Consider the following 14,838-nt stretch of genomic DNA (forward strand, 5'->3'; position numbering starts at 1 on the left):
TGGGGCTCCATGCAAGATCTCACCTCGTGGGGCATCAATGATCATGAGGAAGGTGAGGGATCAGCCCAGAACTACACGGCAGGACCTGGTCAATGACCTGAAGAGAGCTGGGACCACAGTCTCAAAGAAAACCATTAGTAACACACTACGCCATCAAAGATTAAACTCCTGCAGCGCACGCAAGGTCCCCCTGCTCAAGCCAGCGCATGTCCAGGCCCGTCTGAAGTTTGCCAATGACCATCTGGATGATCCAGAGGAGGAATGGGAGAAGGTCATGTGGTCTGATGAGACAAAAATAGAGCTTTATGGTCTAAACTCCACTCGCCGTGTTTGGAGGAAGAAGAAGGATGAGTACAACCCCAAGAACACCATCCCAAACGTGAAGCATGGAGGTGGAAACATCATTCTTTGGGGATGCTTTTCTGCAAAGGGGACAGGACGACTGCACCATATTGAGGGGACTATGGATTGGGCCATGTATCGCGAGATCTTGGCCAACAACCTCCTTCCCTCAGTAAGAGCATTGAAGATGGGTCGTGGCTGGGTCTTCCAGCATGACAACGACCCGAAACACACAGCCAGGGCAACTAAGGAGTGGCTCCGTAAGAAGCATCTCAAGGTCCTGGAGTGGCCTAGCCAGTCTCCAGACCTGAACCCAATAGAAAATCTTTGGAGGGAGTTGAAAGTCCGTATTGCCCAGCGACAGCCCCGAAACTTGAAGGATCTGGAGAAGGTCTGTATGGAGGAGTGGGCCAAAATCCCTGCTGCAGTGTGTGCAAACCTGGTCAAGAACTACAGAAAACGTATGATCTCTGTAATTGCAGCTTTTCTGATGTATCAAATACTTTTGTCATGCAATAAAATGCATATTAATTACTTAAAAATCATAGAATGTGATTTTCTGGATTTTTGTTTTAGATTCCGTCTCTCACAGTTGAAGTGTACCTATGATAAAAAATTACAGACCTCTACATGCTTTGTGAGTGGGAAAACCTGCAAAATCGTCAGTGTGTCAAATACTTGTTCTCCCCACTGTATATGTAAGGGATAATCAATGAGGGGTTATGCGTTCTGTGAAAAATAATTAATGACTTGAGGGTGTGTTTCAAAGTATGCTAGCTCATAGATATAATATACTGTATATACAGTACCAGTCAAAAGTTTGGACACGCCTGCTCATTTAAGTGTTTTTCTTTATTTTTACTATTTTCTACATTGTAGAATAATAGTGAAGACATCGAAAACTATGAAATAACACATAATATATATTTTATATTTGAGAATCTTCAAAGTAGCCACCTTTTGCCTTGATGACATCTTTGCACACTCTTGGCATTATCTCAACCAGCTTTATTTCAATTAACAAGTGTGCCTTGTTAAAAGTTAATTTGTAGAATTTCTTTCTTTCTTAATGTGTTAGAGCCAATCAGTTGTGTGGCGACAGGGTAGGGGTGGTATACAGAAGATAGCCCAATTTGGAAAAAGTCCATATTATGGCAAGAAAAGCTCAAATAAGCAAACAGAAATGACAGTTAATCATTACTTGAAGACATGAAGGTCAGTTGATCCGGAAAATGTCAAGAACTAAACGTTTCTTCAAGTGCAGTCGCAAAAACCGTCAAGCGCTGTGATGAAACTAGCTCTCATGAGGACCGCCACAGGAAAGGAAAACCCAGAGTAACCTCTGCTGCAGAGATAAGTTCATTAGAGCTACCAGCCTCAAAAATCGGCAATTAACTGCACCTCAGATTGCTGCCCAAATATATGCTTCACAGAGTTCAAGTAACAGACACATCTCAACATCAACTGTTCAGAGGAGACTACATGAATCAGGCCATCATGGTCGAATTGCTGCAAAGAAACCACTATTAAAGGACACCAATTAGAAGCAGAGACTTACTTGGGCCCAGAAACACAAGCAATGGACATTAGACTGGTGGAAATCTGTCCTTTGGTCTGATTAGTCCCAATTTGAGATTGTTGGTTCCAAATGCGGACTGGGATATGTTCCAGGTAGCCTCAGAGCATAATATTGACGTATGCGCTGATTCAGTAAGTGAGTTTATAAGGAAGTGTATAGGAGATATTGTACCCACTGTGACTATTAAAATCTACCCGAACCAGAAACAGTGGATAGATGGCGGCTTTCGCGCAAAACTGAAAGTGCAAACCACTGCATTTACAAACAAGCAAAATGTCAGTATAGAGACAAAGTGGAGTCTCAATTCAACAGCTCAGATACGAGACGTATGTGGCAGGGTCAGGTACAGACAATCACGGACTAAAATAGGAAAACCAGCCACGTCACGGACACCAATGTCTTGCTTCCAGACAAACTAAACACTTTTCTTTGCCCACTTTGAGGATAATAAAGTGCTACCGACATCGCCCGCTACCAAGGACTGTGGGCTCTCCTTCTCCGTGTCCGACGTGAGGAAGACATTTAAACGTGTTAAACCTCGCAGGGCTGTTGGCCTAGACGGCATCCCTAGCCGCGTCCTCAGAGCATGCGCAGACCAGCTGCATGCGCAGACCAGCATATTCAATCTTTCCCTATCACAGTCTGCTGTCTCCACATGCTTCAAGAAGGCCACCATTGTTCCTGTACCCAAGAAGGCAAAGGTAACTGAACTAAATTACTATCGCCCTGTAGCACTTAATTCTGTCATCATGAAGTGCTTTGGGAAACTAGTTAAGGATCATATCAACTCCACCTTACCTGTCACCCTAGACAAACTTTAATTTGCTTACCGCCCCAAAAGGTCCACAGACGATGCAATCGCCATCACACTGCACACTGCCCTATCCCATCTGGACAAGAGGAATACCTATGGAAGAATGCTGTTAATTGACTATAGATCAGAGTTTAACACAGTAGTAGCCTCCAAGCTCATCATTAAGCTTGAGGCCCTGGCTCTCAACCCCACCCTGTGAAATTGGGTCCTGGACTTCTTGACGGCTGCCCCCAGGTGGTGAAGCTAGGAAACAACTCTCCACTTCGCTGATCCTCAACACTGGGGCCCCACAAGGGTGCATGCTCAGCCCCCTCCTGTACTCCCTGTTCACCCATGACTGAGTGGCCATGCACGCCTCCAATTCAATCTTCAAGTTTGCAGACGACACAACAGTAGTAGGCTTGATTACCAACAACAACGAGACAGCCTACAGGGAGGATGAGAGGGCACTCGGATTGTGTTGTCAGGAAAACAACCTCTCAGTCAACGTCAACAAAACAAAGGAGATGATCGTGGACTTCAGGAAACAGCAGAGGGAGCACCCCCTTATCCACATCGACGGAAAAGCAGTGGAGAAGGTGGAACATTTTAAGTTCCTCAGTGTACACATCACGGACAAACTGAAATGGTCCACCCACACAGACATTGTGGTGAAGAAGGCGCAACAGTGCCTGAGTATTTTGCAGCACTATTTTCCACAGTTTTGTTACAAAGTGGGATAGAAATGGATTTAATTGTCTTTTTTTTTTATTAACGGTCTACACAAAATACTTCAACGATTACAGTTGTGAGTATTTATGGGTATGTCACTAAGAGCTTTCCCCACCTGCATTGTGCAACATTTGCCAATTATTATTTTTCAAATTCATCAAGCTCTGTCAAATTGGTTGTTGATAATTTCTATACAACTATTTTCAGGTCTTGCCATAGATTTTCAAGCAGATTTTAATCAAAACTGTAACTCGGCCAGTTAGGAACGTTCACTATCTAGTTGTATGCTTGTAAATATGGAGATTGGTACTCAATGTGTTACAGTGGCTTGTGAAAAATTCACCCCCATTGGTATTTTTCCTATTTTGTTGCCTTAGAATCTGGAATTAAAATATATCTTTTTTGGGGGGGGGGCAAAAAAACAGAACTTCAGCGTGCATAATTATTCACTCGCCCCAAAGGCAATACCTTGTAGAGCAACCTTTCATAGCAATTACAGCTGCAAGTCTCTTGGGGTATGTCTCTATAAGCTTGGCACATCTAGCCACTGGGATTTTTGCCCATTCTTCAAGGCAAAACTGCTCCAGCTCCAACAAGTTGGATGGGTTCCACTGTTGTTTAGCAATATTTAAGTCATACTCAATTGGATTGAGTTCTTGTTGCTTTAGCAGTATGCTTAGGGTCATTGTCCTGCTGGAAGGTGAACCTCAGTCCCAGTCTCAAATCTCTGGAAGACTGAAACAGGTTTCCCTCAAGAATATCCCTGTATTTAATGCCATCCATCATTCCTTCAATTCTGACCAGTTTCCCAGTCCCTGCCGATGAAAAACATCCCCACAGCATGATGCTGCCAGCACCATGCTTCACTGTGGGGATGCTGTTCTCTGGGTGATGAGAGGTGTTGGGTTTGCGCCAGACATTGTGTTTTCCTTGATGGCCAAAATGCTAACTTTTAGTTTCATCTGACCAGAGTACCTTCTTACAAATTTTTGGGAAGTCTCCCACATGCCTTTTGGCGAACACAAACGTGTTTGCTTATTTCTTTCTTTAAGCAATGGCTTTTTTTCTGACCACTCTTCTGTACAGCCCAGCTCTGTGGAGTGTACGGCTTCAAGTGGTCCTATGGACAGATACTCCAATCTCTGTTGTGGCGCTTGGCAGCTCCTTCAGGGCTTTTTTTGGTCTCTTTGTTGCCTCTCTGATTAATGCCCTCCTTGCATGGTCCCTGAGTTTTAGTGGGTGGCCCTCTCTTGGCAGGTTTGTTGTGGTGCCATATTCTTTCAATTTTTTTAATAATGGATTTAATGGTGCTCCGTGGGATGTTTCAGATATTTTTTATAACTGTTTGGACAACCTGTTTGGACAACTCCTTTGTCTTCATGGTGCTGCTTGGTGGTGCCCCTTGCTTAGTGGTGTTGCAGACTCTGGGGCCTTTCAGAACAGGTGTATATATATTGAGATCATCTGACAGATCATTTGACACTTAGATTGCACAAAGGTGGACTTTATTTAACTAATTATGTGACTTCTGAAGGTAACTGGTTGCAACAGATCTTATTCAGGGGCTTCATAGCAAAGGGAGTGAAAACATTAACACCCACCACTTTTCCGTTAAATCTTTCCAGGCACTAAATATTGGATTTGCCCCAATCATAAGACTTTGTATTTACATTTTTTGCACTATTACTTTAGGGCCTTGTTACAAACAGAATGCATGTTTTGGAATATTTGTATTCCTCACAGTCTGATTTATTTTCATTCTGTCAATGAGGTTAGTATTGTTGAGTAATTACAACGTTGTTGATCCATCCTCAGTGTTCTCCTACTGCAGAGGGTGAATGGGTAAGACAAAAGATTGAAGTGTCTTTGAACGGGATATGGTGGTAGGTGCCAGGTAAGTCAAGAACTGCAACGCTGCTGGGTTTTTAACGCTCAACAGTTTCCCGTGTATCAAGAATGGTCTACCATCCAAAGGACATCCAGCCAACTGTGGGAAGCATTGGAGTCAACATGCATGCATGGCCAGCATAGGGGGGCAACTCAATAGTTGTCCTTAATGATTTGTCCACTCAGTGGAAATTGAATGGTTGTTTTATAATTTACTGTTGTTGTTGTTGCTGTGCTCTATCCCCCTATTCCAAGCAAGTAGTCAAAAATCCCCTTCTGGCAGCCTTCGTGGTTAGGGTCTGAGGTAGAGTAGGAAGGACCAGTGAGCAACGCATCACTTCCTGTAGCGTGAGTGACAGGAAGGAGCAGCTCAATATTGAGGGAGACCTGGGAAGAATCTCAGTATGTTACCATCTTTTGAAATTAAAGATGACATAGCCCTTGGGTAATTTATCTGATTCTGTGTAAATAAGATTTAATTCAAATCAAATCAAAGTTTATTTGTCACGTGCGCCGAATACAACAGTGAAATGCTTACTTACAGGCCCTTACCAACAGTGCAATTTCAAGTAAAAAAATAGGTATTAGGTGAACAATGGATAAGTAAGGAAATAAAAAACAACAGTAAAAAGACAGTGAGGCTATATACAGGCACCGGTTAGTCGGGCTAATTGAGATAGCATGTACATGTAGGTATGGTTTGCATATATGATAAACAGAGAGTAGCAGTAGTGTAAAAGAGGGTGAATGGGGTGGTGGGTGGCGGGTGGGGGGACAGAATGCAGATAGTCCGGGTAGCCAATGTGCAGGGGCACTGGTTGGTCAGTCTAATTGAGGTAGTGTGTACATGAATGTATAATTAAAGTGACTATGCATATATGGTAAACAGAGAGTAGCAGCAGTGTAAAGAGGGGTTGGGGGGGGGGGGAGGTCACAATGCAAATAGTCCAGGTAGCCATATGAGTAACTGTTCAGGAGTCTTATGGCTTGGGGGTAAAAACTGTTGAGAAGCCATTTTTGTCTTAGACTTGGCGCTCCAGGACTGCTTGCCATGCAGTAGTAGAGAGAACTGTCTATGACTGCGTTAGCTGGGGTCTTTGACAATTTTTAGGGCCTTCCTCTGACACCGCCTGATGTTGAGGTCCTGGATGGCAGGCAGCTTAGCCCCTGTGATGTACTGGGCCGTACGCCCTCTGTAGTGCCTTGCGGTCGGAGGCCGAGCAATTGCCGTACCAGTGATACAATATCGAGAGGATGCTCTCGATATTGCAGTTGTTAAATAAGTATCTGCTGTTAAAGTACATACGATTTAGGTCACAAACTGCAACAGAACTGCCACAAACTGGGGAGCTTTTAACCAAACTCATAATACTTGTGGTAGTGTACTGTACTGTATATTTAAAGGGAAATAACCAATAAATAAACTAATTGAGTGCAAACTTTTTCTGGTGTGTATAATAGCGACACGGATAGGCCTATTTAAATTCCTCTGTGGTAAACTCATCTCGTTCTCTCTCTCTCTGATGAAGACGAGCAGCCTGAAAGACACTAAAACTGACCTGGAGCGCTCAGCTCTCACTACACTGATTGATCTGCTGTTCTGTTCAACCCCCCCCCCCCCCCCCCCCCCCCCCCCTCTCTGTTCTCTTCCTACCACTCTCTCTCTCCCTCTGTTCTCTTCACACCACAATCAGGCCACACATCTCTTTCCATCCATCCTTACCACCAGACTAAAAATACCTGGCCAAACCTATAACCAAACTACACCAGGTTCTGGACTAGAAAGTTATGTTCAACGTAAGAGGAGTACAAACAAAGATGAACACTATTTTATTTATTTACTGTTGTTATCATAATTGTTTTGTTGAAGGTAATTGAATGTGTATGTATAATGGTGACACTGATAGGCCTAGTTATTTTCCACTGTGGTAAACTCATCTCATTCTCTCTCTCTGCTGAAGACGAGCAACCTAAACCACAGGAAGACTGACCTGGAGCTATCAGCTCTCACAACACTGAAATCTCTCTCTGTCTCTCTCTCTCTCTTAAGCTCTCTCATGTTCTCTCTGTTCACTTCACACCACTTGCTCTCTCTCTCATTTCAGTTTAATTTAAGGGGCTTTATTGGCATGGGAAACATATACAGTGCCCTGCGAAAGTATTCGGCCCCCTTGAACTTTGCAACCTTGTGCCACATTTCAGGCTTCAAACATAAAGATATAAAACTGTATTTTTTTGTGAAGAATCAACAACAAGTGGGACACAATCATGAAGTGGAACGACATTTATTGGATATTTCAAACTTTTTTAACAAATCAAAAACTGAAAAATTGGGCGTGCAAAATTATTCAGCCCCCTTAAGTTAATACTTTGTAGCGCCACCTTTTGCTGCGATTACAGCTGTAAGTCGCTTGGGGTATGTCTCTATCAGTTTTGCACATCGAGAGACTGAAATTGTTTCCCATTCCTCCTTGCAAAACAGCTCGAGCTCAGTGAGGTTGGATGGAGAGCATTTGTGAACAGCAGTTTTCAGTTCTTTCCACAGATTCTCGATTGGATTCAGGTCTGGACTTTGACTTGGCCATTCTAACACCTGTATATGTTTATTTTTGAACCATTCCATTGAAGATTTTGCTTTATGTTTTGGATCATTGTCTTGTTGGAAGACAAATCTCCGTCTCAGGTCTTTTGCAGACTCCATCAGGTTTTCTTCCAGAATGGTCCTGTATTTGGCTCCATCCATTTTCCCATCAATTTTAACCATCTTCCCTGTCCCTGCTGAAGAAAAGCAGGCCCAAACCATGATGCTGCCACCACCATGTTTGACAGTGGGGACGGTGTGTTCAGCTGTGTTGCTTTTACGCCAAACATAACGTTTTGCATTGTTGCCAAAAAGTTCAATTTTGGTTTCATCTGACCAGAGCACCTTCCACATGTTTGGTGTGTCTCCCAGGTGGCTTGTGGCAAACTTTAAACAACACTTTTTATGGATATCTTTAAGAAATGGCTTTCTTCTTGCCACTCTTCCATAAAGGCCAGATTTGTGCAATATACAACTGATTGTTGTCCTATGGACAGAGTCTCCTACCTCAGCTGTAGATCTCTGCAGTTCATCCAGAGTGATCATGGGCCTCTTGGCTGCATCTCTGATCAGTCTTCTCCTTGTATGAGCTGAAAGTTTAGAGGGACGGCCAGGTCTTGGTAGATTTGCAGTGGTCTGATACTCCTTCCATTTCAATATTATCGCTTGCACAGTGCTCCTTGGGATGTTTAAAGCTTGGGAAATCTTTTTGTATCCAAATCCGGCTTTAAACTTCTTCACAACAGTATCTCGGACCTGCCTGGTGTGTTCCTTGTTCTTCATGATGCTCTCTGCGCTTTTAACGGACCTCTGAGACTATCACAGTGCAGGTGCATTTATACGGAGACTTGATTACACACAGGTGGATTGTATTTATCATCATTAGTCATTTAGGTCAACATTGGATCATTCAGAGATCCTCACTGAACTTCTGGAGAGAGTTTGCTGCACTGAAAGTAAAGGGGCTGAATAATTTTGCACGCCCAATTTTTCATTTTTTGATTTGTTGAAAATTTTTGAAATATCCAATAAATGTCGTTCCACTTCATGATTGTGTCCCACTTGTTGTTGATTCTTCACAAAAAAATACAGTTTTATATCTTTATGTTTGAAGCCTGAAATGTGGCAAAAGGTCGCAAAGTTCAAGGGGGCCGAATACTTTCGCAAGGCACTGTGTGAGAGAAAGAGAATGAGTGAGTGAGTGTGCCATTCAGAGGGCTGATGGGCAAGACTAAAGATTTAAGTGCCTTTGAACGGGGTATGTTAGTAGGTGCCAGGCACAACGAAAAGAAACAGAAAAGTATACTCAGAGTTGTCCTTATGTTAGGTCCTGATCCGGCTATGCCAAATGGCTGTGGGCTACACTAGTTCATTGAGCAGACAAGAATTGCTTAGAAATCCGTAGCATTATTTTTGTATTATTTTATAGTATGAAGAATACAATTGAACATAGCTGAATAAAATAGAAAGGATTTCTTCTCCAAACTATTTCCAAGGAAGTGGGCACATTCGGCTATTAATGTGATGAGCGGTTAACAGAGGAACAGGTCCTCCTATAATTTAGAGTTATTTATGCAACTTTAGTTGAGATACAAACGTTGCGCTATATGTTTAGGTTTTTAATACCTTCTAAGGCTGCATGATGCGACTCTAATGATGATTTGAAAAAAAGTTGCATGAAAGGCATGAGCTCTGCTTAGTTTTTTGTGTGCAGGCTGTACACACTTCATCAGTCTCTCATTCACAATTTGACAAGCACTTGATAATATTCTCACCAGGCCTCAAATTTCCCAGCGGCATCCCCCTTGTGTGGCCGTAATGTCCCCTAAAAGATCCAGGCCTTTTGCGGTCAAAGTGGACGTTGTGCCCTTGAGCTAAATATAATAATTATAATTCCCTTCTTCCGTCTGCTGTGCTCTGAAGCACCTCTCAATCACATGGCTCTCTCAGATATCTCAAATCGTATTAGTTAATGCCCGTCACATGATCGGTTCCTTCTTACAGGCGTCTCAGCCAAGAAGTAGGCTACAATTGTAGAGAGACACATTAGGGAAACTGTGCGCCTCCATCTTATCGAATTCAGCTAACAAGATGAGTAGGCCTAGCAAAGAGCAAAGCAAAAGTTGACCTATTCTATTGGCAGACTTGTCCTTCTGTGCAATAAATAACTATTCCAAACATACACTGGGGCAATTGTGGGATGTGATAGATCCCAAATTAATACAACCATTTGCATAAAAAAAATGTTTAAAAGAAATGAGGCTGATGCAACAGATCAGAGCGTTTTGCTTAAAATGTTGATAAACTATTAGGCTATTTCTTCTAATCAAATCAAATTGATTTATATAGCCCTTCTTACATCAGCTGATATATCAAAGTGCTGTACAGAAACCTAGCCTAAAACCCCATACAGCAAGCAATGCAGGTGTAGAAGCACAGTGGCTAGGAAAAACTCCCTAGAAAGGCCAAAACCCAGGAAGAAACCTAGAGAGGAACCAGGCTATGAGGGGTGGCCAGTCCTCTTCTGGCTGTGCCGGGTGGAGGTTATAACAGAACATGGCCAAGATGTTCAAATGTTCATAAATTACCAGCATGGTCAAATAATAGTAATCACAGTGAACAGGTCAGGGTTCCATAGCCGCAGACAGAACAGTTGAAACTGAAGCAGCAGCACGGCCAGGTGGACTGGGGACAACAAGGAGTCATCATGCCAGGTAGTCCTGATGCATGGTCCTAGGACTCAAGTCCTCTGAGAGAGAGAAAGAATGAAAGAGAGAATTAGAGAGAGCATACTTAAATTCACACAGGACATAGGATAAGACAGGACAAATACTCCAGATATAACAGACTGACCCTAGCCCCCCGACACATAAACTACTGCAGCATAAATGGAGGCTGAGACAGGAGGGGTCAGGAGACAATGTGGTCCCATCCGATGATACCCCCAGACAGGGCCAAACAGGGCCAAACAGGCAGGATGTAACCCACTTTGACAAAGCACAGCCCCCACCAGTAGAAGGATATTTTCAACTACAAACTTACCATCCTGAGACAAGGCAGAGTATAGCCCACAAAGATCTCCGCCACGGCAAAACCCATGGGGGGGGTGCCAACCCAGACAGGAAGACCACATCAGTGACTCAACCCACTCAAGTGACTGGGAGCTCTATAGGAGAAAGCCCTGCCTCCAGCTGTTTGCTTAGAAATTCTAGGGACAATTAGGAGGCCTGCGTCTTGTACGTGTAGGTATGTACGGCAGGACCAAATCGTGAAGATAGGTAGGAGCAAGCCCATGTAATGCTTTGTAGGTTAGCAGTAAAACCTTGAAATCAGTCCTTGCTTTAATAGGAAGCCAGTGTAGGGAGGCAAGCACTGGAGTAATGTGATCAAATTTGTTGGTTCTAGTCAGTTTATTTAGTGCTTTATCCGGGTAGGCGAAAAGTAGAGCATTGCAGTAGTCTAACCTAGAAGTAGCAAAAGCATGGATTAATTTTTCTGCATAATTTCTGGACAGAAAATGTCTGATTTTTTCAATGTTACGTAAATGGAAAAAAGCTGTCATTGAAACAGTCTTGATATGTTCGTCAAAAGAGAGATCAGGGTCCAGAGTAACATCGAGGTCCTTCACAGTTTTATTTCAGACGACTGTACAACCATCAAGATTAATTGTCAGATTCAACAGAATCTCTGTTTTGTCCGAGTTTAAAAGTAGAAAGTTTGCAGCCATCCACTTCCTTATGTCTGAAACACAGGCTTCCAGTGAGTACAATTTTGGGGCTTCACCATGTTTAATTGAAATCTACAGCTGTGTGTCATCCCAATAGCAGTGAAAGTTAACATTATGTTTTCTAATGACATTCCCAAGAGGTAAAATATATAGTGAAAACAATAGTGGTCCTAAAACAGAACCTTGAGGAACACCGACATTTACAGGTGATTTGTCATTCACAGAGGCCATTCACAGAGACAAACTGATATCTTTCCGACAGATAAGATCTAAACCAGGCCAGAACTTGTCTGTGTAGACCAATTTGGTTTTCCAATCTCTCCAAAAGAATGTGGTAATCGATGGTATCAAAAGCAGCACTAAGGTCTAGGAGCAAGAGGAGAGATGCAGAGCCTCGGTCTGACGCCATTATAAGGTTATTTACCATCTTCACAAGTGCAGTCTCAGTGCTATGATGGGGTCTAAAACCAGACTGAAACATGTCGTATACATTGTTTATCTTCAGGAAGCCAGTGAGTTGCTGCGCAACAGCTTTTAAAAAATTTTTGGGAGAGGAATGGGAGATTCGATATAGGCCGATAGTTTTTATATTTTCTGGTCAAGGTTTGGCTTTTTCAAGAGAGTATTTATTACTGTAACTGTTAGTGAGTTTGGTACACATCCGGTGGATAGAGAGACGTTTATTATGTTCAACATAGGAGGGCCAAGCACAGGAAGCAGCTCTTTCAGTAGTTTAGTTGGAATAGGGTCCAGTATGCAGCTTGAAGGTTTAGAGGCCATGATTATTTTCATAATTGTGTCAAGAGATATAATACTAAAACACTTGAGTGTCTCCCTTGAGTCTAGGTCCTGGCCGAGTTGTGCAGACTCAGGACAACTGAGCTTTGGAGGAATACGCAGATTTAAAGAGGAGTCCGTAATTTGCTTTCTAATGATCTTGATCTTTTCCTCAAAGACGTTTCTGAATTTATTACTGCTCGAAGTGAAAGCCATCCTCACTTGGGGAATGCTGCTTTTTAGTTAGCTTTGCGATAGTATCAAAAATACATTTTGGATTGTTCTTATTTTCCTCAATTAAGTTGGAAAAATAGGATGATCGAGCAGCAGTGAGGGCTCTTCGATACTGCACGGTACTGTCTTTCCAAGATTCACATACACAAACACACAGTCTAGGCTATTGATTAGATCTTAGTACAATAAAACAGGTCCTAGGTCCCTAGGATTTCAAAAGAGAGAGAACGAGAGAGAGTGAGAGTGCATGAGAGAAAAACACAGTTGGGTACATTTGTCAGCTGTGCTTATTTTAAAACTAACCTTGCCCTGAACTGCTGCTCTTATGGGTCAGAATATATTGATGTAATTACGTGTTGAAGGTCTCCGATGGGGGTCTCTGCGTGGACCGGATTGTGAGTTCTCTGATGACGGTCCGTCTTCGGTTACCGGGTGTAACTGTCACACCCTGAACATAGAGAGCCCATAGTTCTCTATGGTGTAGTAGGTCAGGGCGTGACTAGGGGGTGATCTAGTATATATATTTCTATGTTGGTGCTAATATGGTTCCCAATTAGAGGCAGCTGTTTATCGTTGCCTCTGATTGGGGATCATATTTAGGTAGCTATTTCCCCACATGTGTTTTGTGGGATATTGATTGTTTGTTAGTGTGTTTGGGCGCTACGTCCTCGCAGTCTTTGTAAGTTTTGTTCTTTTGATTTAAATAAATATGTGGAACTATACTCACGCTACGCCTTGATCCGCCTCATTTCCAAAAACGTGACAGTAACTATCTCCCAGGAATGCACAATACCGCCATCAGTGCTCAAACTGTCCACAATAGGCAGAGAAAGGCTGGACTGAGGGCTTGTAGGCCTGTTGTAAGGCAGGTCCTCACCAGACATCACCGGCAACAACGTCGCCTATGGGCACAAACCCACTGTCGCTGGACCAGACAGGACTGGTAAAAAGTGCTCTTCACTGATGAGTCGCGGTTTTGTCTCACCAGGGGTGATGGTCGGATTTGCGTTTATCGTTGAAGGAATGAGCGTTACACCGAGGCCTGTACTCTGGAGCGGGATCGATTTGGAGGTGGAGGGTCCGTCATGGTCTGGGGCGGTGTGTCACAGCATCATCGGACTGAGCTTGTTGTCATTCTAGGCAATCTCAACGCTGTGTGTTACAGGGAAGATATCCTCCTCCCTCAAGTGGTACCCTTCCTGCAGGCTCATCCTGACATGACCCTCCAGCATGACAATGCCACTAGCCATACTGCTCGTTCTGTGTGTGATTTCCTGCAAGACAGAAATGTCAGTGTTCTGCCATGGCCAGCGATGAGCCTGGATCTCAATCAAATTGAGCACGTCTGGGACCTGTTGGATCGGAGGGTGAGGGCTAGGGCCATTCCCCCCCAGAAATGTCCGGCAACTTGCAGGTGCCTCAGTGGAAGAGTGGGGAAACATCTCACAGCAAGAACTGGCAAATCTGGTGCAGTCCATGAGGAGGAGACATTGACTTTTTTTTATTTTGACTCCACCCCTTTTGTTCAGGGACACATTAAATTTCTGTTCGTCACATGTCTGTGGAACTTGTTCAGTTTATGTCTCTGTTATTGAATTATGTCATGTTTATACAAACATATACACATTTGCTGAAAATAAACTCAGTTGACAGTGAGAGGATGTTTCTTTTTTTGCTGAGTTTATTTGGATTTGGAAAACTTACTGTCGTCCAGACCTTTTTCAAAGGTTATTACATTAAAATTGACCAAATATTTTTGACTAACTGGTCTGTTGAAATACATTTAATCAATTCTGAGTATTTACAATTGATAATTCTGGGAACCATGAGATTCCAATTTTTGTGATTCATCAATAGATTTGGACTCTCACATAGTTGTGACTGTGTTTAGGTGTGTATATCTTGTGCATGAACAATACTTTTTATTCACAACTCTTAACTTTCGTTCTCTCTCTTTCAGATCTGACCCATGTTTCTGTCTCTCCGCCACACTTAGTGGTGGTCCATTCAGGGGAAAATGTCACCCTGCAGTGCATCATTGTCCTTAAAAAAAAATGGGACATGCTGGCTGGTTCAAGCAAGTCAACAGCTCGGAACCCCTGTGCATCACATCTATGTGGAGCTCTCTGCCAACTGTTAGTCATCAAAATGGATTTCATGGCAATCATACGAAAATGTTAATCACC

The sequence above is a fragment of the Oncorhynchus mykiss genome, chromosome 9 (assembly GCF_057628025.1).
Source record: "Oncorhynchus mykiss isolate SJ-2025 chromosome 9, ASM5762802v1, whole genome shotgun sequence".
NCBI lineage: Eukaryota > Metazoa > Chordata > Actinopteri > Salmoniformes > Salmonidae > Oncorhynchus > Oncorhynchus mykiss.